Here is a 7,423-nt window from a genome sequence, read left to right on the forward strand (position 1 = left end):
AGGAAGTTTAATAGAAAAGTAAATTGAATAAAAATGGAAGTTAAATAAAAATAAAAATGAAAGTTGCATAAAATTAAAAATGGAAGTTCATTCGAGAAACCACTATACCTTAACGATCTATTTGTAAATTAAATAAAAATGGAAGTTTAATAGAAAAGTAAATTGAATAAAAATGGACGTTGAATAAAAATGGAAGTTCAATCCAGAAACCACGGTACCTTAACGATCTATTTAGAAATTAAATAAAAAAAGAAGTTTAATAGAAAAGTAAATTGAATAAAAATGGATGTAGAATAAAAATAAAAATGAAAGTTGCATGAAATTAAAAATGGAAGTTCAATCCAAAACCACTATACCTTAACGATCTATTTGGAAATTAAATAAAAAAAGAAGTTTAATAGAAAAGTAAATTGAATAAAAATGAAAGTTGAATAAAAATAAAATTGAACGTTGCAGAAAATTAAATGTGGAAGTTCAATCCAGATACCACTATACCTTAACGATCTATTTGGAAATTAAACAAAAAAGGATGTTTAATAGAAAAGTAAATTGAATAAAAATGGAAGTTGAGTAAAAATAAAAATGAAAGTTGCATAAAATTAAAAATGGAAGTTCAATCTAGAAACCGCTATACCTTAACGATCTATTTCGAAATTAAATAAAAAAAAAGGAAGTTTAATAGAAAAGCAAATTGAATAAAAATGGTAGTTGAATAAAAATAAAAATAAAAGTTGCATAAAATTAAAAATGAAAGTTCGTTCCAGAAACCACTATAGCTTAACGATCTATTTGTAAATTAAATAAAAAAGGAAGTTTAATAGAAAAGTAAATTGAATAAAAATAAAAATTAAAGTTGCAGAAAATTAAATATGGAAGTCCAATCCAGAAACTACTGTACCTTAACGATCTATTTAGAAATTAAATAAACAAGGAAGTTTAATAGAAAAGTAAATTGAATAAAAATGGAGGTAGAATAAAAATAAAAATGAAAGTTGCAGAAAATTAAAAATGGAAGTTCAATCCAGAAACCACTATACCTTAACGATCTATTTGGAAATTAAATAAAAAAGAAATTTTAATAGAAAAGTAAATCGAATAAAAGTGGAAGTAGAATAAAAATAAAAAGGAAAGTTGCAGAAAATTAAAAGTGGAAGTTCAATCCAGAAACCGTTATACCTTAACAATCTATTTGGAAATTAAATAAAAAAGGAAGTTTAATAGAAAAGTAAATTGAATAAAAATGGAAGTTGAATAAAAATAAAAATAAAAACGAAAGTTGAAGAAAATTAAATATGGAAGTTCAATCCAGAAACCAATATACCTTAACGATCTATTTGGAAATTAAATAAAAAAGGAAGTTTAATAGAAAAGTAAATTGAATAAAAATGGAAGTTGAATAAAAATAAAAATGAAAGTTGTAGAAAATTAAATATGGAAGTTCAATCCAGAAACCACTATACCTTAACGAGCTATTTGGAAGTTAAATAAAAAAGGAAGTTTAATACAAAAGTAAATTGAATAAAAATGGAAGTTGAATAAAAATAAAAATGAAAGTTGCATAAAATTAAAAATGGATGTTCAATCCAAAAACCACTATACCTTAACGATCTATTTGGAAATTAAATAAAAAAGGAAGTTGAGTAGAAAAGAAACTTGAATAAAAAAGGAAGTTAAATAAAAATAAAAATGGAAGTTGCAGAGAATTAAAAATGGATGTTCATTCCAGAAACCACTATACCTTAACGATTTGTTTGTAAATTATATAAAAAAGGAAGTTTAACAGAAAAGTAAATTGAATAAAAATGGATGTAGAATAAAAATAAAAAAGAAAGTTGTATAAAATTAAAAATGGAAGTTCAATCCAAAAACCACTATACCTTAACGATCTATTTGGAAATTAAATAAAAAAGGAAGTTTAATAGAAAAGTAAATTGAATAAAAATGGAAGTTGAATAAAAATAAAAATGAAAGTTGTAGCAACTCTCACCTTACTCTTGTCATACTTGCATACATTCATGCGTGATCTTGTCTTGTTATGTTGTTTTGCAAGTTTTCCCTTGCCTTGTTTTGTTTAAGTATTGCTTGCATGATTTTGTTCCTTGCTTGGTGTGTAGCTGAGGTCATCTTGAGCCTAGTTCACCTCTGAACCTTTGTACTTAGAATTGTTTTGGAACCACTTGGTCGGCCCCCATCTTCACCTCGGGCATGTTTGCCGAGATGTTTTGCACTTAGTGATCCTTGTCCTTGGGCAGGTATGGCCTAGACCGAGGTGTGGCACACCCCGGCCAAGGTGTGGCACAACTTAGTCAAGTGTCGTCCTCCTTAGCCGATGTCTTTGTTGCCCTGTTGCCGAAGCTTTAGCTATAGCCGATGTCATTACTTGCCGATGTGTCTGGCCTTAGCTTGCTGCATACGCTTTGTCATAGACTTGTCTTATCAATCAATCACCTTTTGAGTTGAACCAACCCAGTAGCGCCACGTGTCCGAGCTGATTGTTAAGACAGCCGACAGACCTAGAAACAAATCATTTTGTCTCAAATCTTTGCCTTTAGAGGGAGAAGCTTTAGAGAAAAGAGGAGGAGTTCGTGAGTGAGAATAGATCTTCCAAGCTTGATCTTCGAGGTTTGAACCGTTGGATTCGAGTTTTGAGGTTAGAATCTTAACCTACTCTTGTTGTTCTTTTGGATCATCTAGCTGCATTGCATGATCGAATTTGTTTTGCATATCATGCATCGATTTGAAGTTGGTTTCGGGAGAGAAAGATGGTATTCATGTGTTCTTGAAGAAAAGTCTCGTTTTGATCCGAAAGTTTGGAACAAGAACCACGTTTTGTGTTTGTTCTTGCATGATCTTCTTGTATGGGTACCCAAGTCCATGTTTTGAACTCATGGCATGAAATCTCTAATTTTTGTAGCAAGTCATGATCTTGCATTCATCTTCCTCATGATCATATTCATCATGTTCATCATGTTCTTCAAAGGGGAACCCAGGTTTTCCAGACTTTGTTTTTGAATGAGGCCATCAGACCACACCTTGGCAAGGAGGTGTAGGACCTCGGCAAAGACCTGGTTGGTACCCAGTGTGTTTTCATGAGACGGGAGCAGTGTTTAAACTCCCAGCATGTTTTGCTTTGTTATTGACTTGGATCTGGTGAGAATGCCGGGATCATCTGCATGCATATAAAGCTTGTCTTGAGAATGTGATTGCCATGTGATTGTAGGTCCTTGATCCTTGCTTTGAGCCTACACCCGGGGAGATCTATGTGAGTGGTATTTTTAATAAAGCTATGTTATACTGTTTTGATAAATCTTGCTTTGCTTTGTTTTGACGAAAGTATTTGTTAAGCATGAATGAATAGCTCTGTTTGATGTATCAAGTATAAGTCTTGTTTCGATGTCATTCTTGAAAAGTCCCTTGTACTGGAGGACTCTAAACTTTTGCAGTACCAAGTATAAAAGTCCCTTGTGCTGGAGGACTCTAAACTTTCGCAGCACTAAGTATAAAAGGATACGGTCCTTTCTTGGGAAGACTATCGTGTTAAAACGGGCTACGGGCCTAAGTAACACAAGACCATCGTGTTAAAAAGAGCTACGGGCTTAAGTAACACAAGTCCCTTGTGCTGGAGGACTATAAACTTTCGCAGTACCTTTGACTAATCGATTACGGATCGTGCAGTCCTTGTTTTGCCACTGACAGTTTACCGCATGGACTCGTTTGTTCGGAAAGCTTGGGTTGTGTTTTTTTTATGCCAATGAGCATCCCTTGAGACTTGTAAGACTTGATATATGAACACGGTTCATCTCTTGTTTTGATAAAGTTTTGATGTGTTTTGCTTTGAAAGAACTCGGCTAATACTCGCATGGTTTTGGCATGTTTTGTTTTGAAAGACTTCGGCTATATTCATGCAAAACCTTTATTACTAGTACCATTCACTGAGTATCCAAGCTCACCCTCTCTATATATATGTAGGTGATGAGCAGGACGTCGACGACGCCTAGAATGTATTTTTGAAAGCTTGTTTTGGATCCATGATTTTGTCGGCTTTGTTTGTATTCACGTCGGCAATGTCGTTTCTTTTATGTCGGCGAATCTTGAAAATCATGCTTCTTGGCTTGTATTCACTGTCATTTTGTATATGTCGGCTCGAGAAGCCTTTTGATCAGGATGTAATACAAATTTTGCTTTGTTGTATTCAAGTTGTAAAGATGTATGCCATTTCATTGGACTTATGCACTGCTCTTATGGACCACTTCTATATCGATTTATTGCTTCCGCATTTGTGAGCCCCGTTTGTTATACTCTGATTGTGTCAAAATTTTTTGAAGTTGGCCTTCGGTAATCTCGGATTACTGGGCATCACGGCACCAAACTACTAGGGGCGGTTTGGGGTCGTGACAAAAGTTACAGAAAATTAAATATGGAAGTTCAATCCAGAAACCACTATACCATAACGATCTATTTGGAAATTAAATAAAAAGGAAGTTTAATAGAAAAGTAAATTGAATAAAAATGAAAGTTGAAGAAAAATAAAAATGAACGTTGCAGAAAATTAAATATGGAAGTTCAATCCCGAAATCACTATACCTTAACGATCTATTTGGAAATTAAATAAAAAAAGATGTTTAAAAGAAAAGTAAATTGAATAAAAATGGAAGTTGAGTAAAAATAAAAATGAAAGTTGCATAAAATTAAAAATGAAAGTTCAATCCAGAAACCACTATATCTTAACGATCTATTTGGAAATCAAATAAAAAAAGGAAGTTTAATAGAAAAGTAAATTGAATAAAAATGGAATTTGAATAAAACTAAAAATGAAAGTTGCATAAAATTAAAAAAGGAAGTTCATTCCAGAAACCACTATACCTTAACGATCTATTTGTAAATTAAATAAAAATGGAAGTTGAATAAAAATAAAAATGAAAGTTGCAGAAAATTAAATATGGAAGTTCAATCCAGAAACCACTGTACCTTAACGATCTATTTAGAAATTAAATAAAAAAGGAAGTTTAATAGAAAAGTAAATTGAATAAAAATGGATGTAGAATAAAAATAAAAAAGAAAGTTGCATAAAATTAAAAATGGAAGTTCAATCCAGAAACCACTATACCTTAACGATCTATTTAGAAACCAAATAAAAAAGGAATTTTAATAGAAAAGTAAACCGAAAAAAAATGGAAGTAGAATAAAAATAAAAAGGAAAGTTGCATAAAATTAAAAGTGGAAGTTCAATCCAGAAACCACTATACCTTAACGATCTATTTGTAAATTAAATAAAAAAGGAAGTTTAATAGAAAAGGAAATTGAATAAAAATGGAAGTAGAATAAAAATAAAAATAAAAATGAAAGTTGAAGAAAATTAAATATGGAAGTTCAATCCAGAAACCAATATACCTTAACGATCTATTTGAAAATTAAATAAAAAAGAAAGTTTAATAGAAAAGTAAATTGAATAAAAATGGAAGTTGAATAAAAATAAAAATGAAAGTTGCAGAAAATTAAAAAAGGAAGTTCATTCCAGAAACCATCATACCTTAACGATCTATTTGGAAATTAAATAAAAAAGAAAATTTAATAGAAAAGTAAATTGAATAAAAATGGAAGTAGAATAAAAATAAAAAGGAAAGTCGCATAAAATTAAAAATAGAAGTTCAATCCAAAAACCACTATACCTTCACGACCTATTTGGAAATCAAATAAAAAAGGAAGTTCAGTAGAAAAGAAACTTGAATAAAAATGGAAGTTAAATAAAAATAAAAATGGAAGTTGCAGAAAATTAAAAATGGAAGTTCATTCCAAAAACCACTATACCTTAACGATCTATTTGTCAATTATATAAAAAAGGAAGTTTAATAGAAAAGTAAATTAACTAAAAAGGGAAGTTGAATAAAAATTAAAATGAAAGTTGCAGAAAATTAAATATGGAAGTTCAATCCAGAAACTACTATACCTTAACGATCTATTTGGAAATTAAATAAAAAAGGAAGTTTAATAGAAAAGTAAATTGAATAAAAAAGGATGTAGAATAAAAATAAAAATGCAAGTTGCATAAAATTAAAAATGAAAGTTCAATCCAAAAACAACTATACCTTAACGATCTATTTGGAAATTAAATAAAAAAGGAAGTTTAATAGAAAAGTAAATTGAATAAAAATGGAAGTTGAATAAAAATAAAAATGAAAGTTGCAGAAAATTAAATATGGAAGTTCAATCCAGAAACCACTATACCATAACGATCTATTTGGAAATTAAATAAAAAGGAAGTTTAATAGAAAAGTAAATTGAATAAAAATAAAAATGAACGTTGCAGAAAATTAAGTATGGAAGTTCAATCCAGAAACCACTATACCTTAACGATCTATTTTGAAATTAAATAAGAAAGGATGTTTAATAGAAAAGTAAATTGAATAAAAATGGAAGTTAAGTAAAAATAAAAATGAAAGTTGTATAAAATTAAAAATGGAAGTTCAATCCAGAAACCACTATACCTTAACGATCTATTTGGAAATCAAATAAAAAAAGGAAGTTTAATAGAAAAGTAAATTGAATAAAAATGGAAGTTGAATAAAAATAAAAATGAAAGTTGCATAAAATTAAAAATGGAAGTTCATTCCAGAAACCACTATACCTTAACGATCTATTTGTAAATTAAATAAAAAAGGAAGTTTAATAGAAAAGTAAATTGAATAAAAATGGAAGTTGAATAAAAATAAAAATGAAAGTCGCAGAAAATTAAATATGGAAGTTTAATCCAGAAACCACTGTACCTTAACGATCTATTTAGAAATTAAATAAAAAAGGAAGTTTAATAGAAAAGTAAATTGAATAAAAATGGATGTAGAATAAAAATAAAAATGAAAGTTGCATAAAATTAAAAATGGAAGTTCAATTCAGAAACCACTATACCTTAACGATCTATTTAGAAACTACATAAAAAAGGAATTTTAATAGAAAAGTAAATCGAATAAAAATGGAAGTAGAATAAAAATAAAAAGGAAAGTTGGATAAAATTAAAAGTGAAAGTTCAATCCAGAAACCACTATACCTTAACAATCTATTTGTAAACTAAATAAAAAAGGAAGTTTAATAGAAAAGTAAATTGAATAAAAATGGAAATAGAAGAAAAGTAAAAATAAAAATGATAGTTGAAGAAAATTAAATATGGCAGTTCAATCCCGAAACCAATATACCTTAACGATCTATTTTGAAATTAAATAAAAAAGGAAGTTTAATAGAAAAGTAAATTGAATAAAAATAAAAACGAAATTTGCAGAAATTAAAATATGGAAGTTCAATCCAGAAACCACTATACCTTAATGATCTATTTAGAAATTAAATAAAAAAGGAAGTTTAATAGAAAAGTAAATTGAATAAAAATGGAAGTAAAATAAAAATAAAATGGAAAGTTGCACAAAATTAAAAGTGG

Source organism: Camellia sinensis, unplaced genomic scaffold (genome assembly GCF_055761805.1).
Source record: "Camellia sinensis isolate YWXY unplaced genomic scaffold, ASM5576180v1 Unanchor1, whole genome shotgun sequence".
Taxonomy (NCBI): Eukaryota; Viridiplantae; Streptophyta; class Magnoliopsida; order Ericales; family Theaceae; genus Camellia; species Camellia sinensis.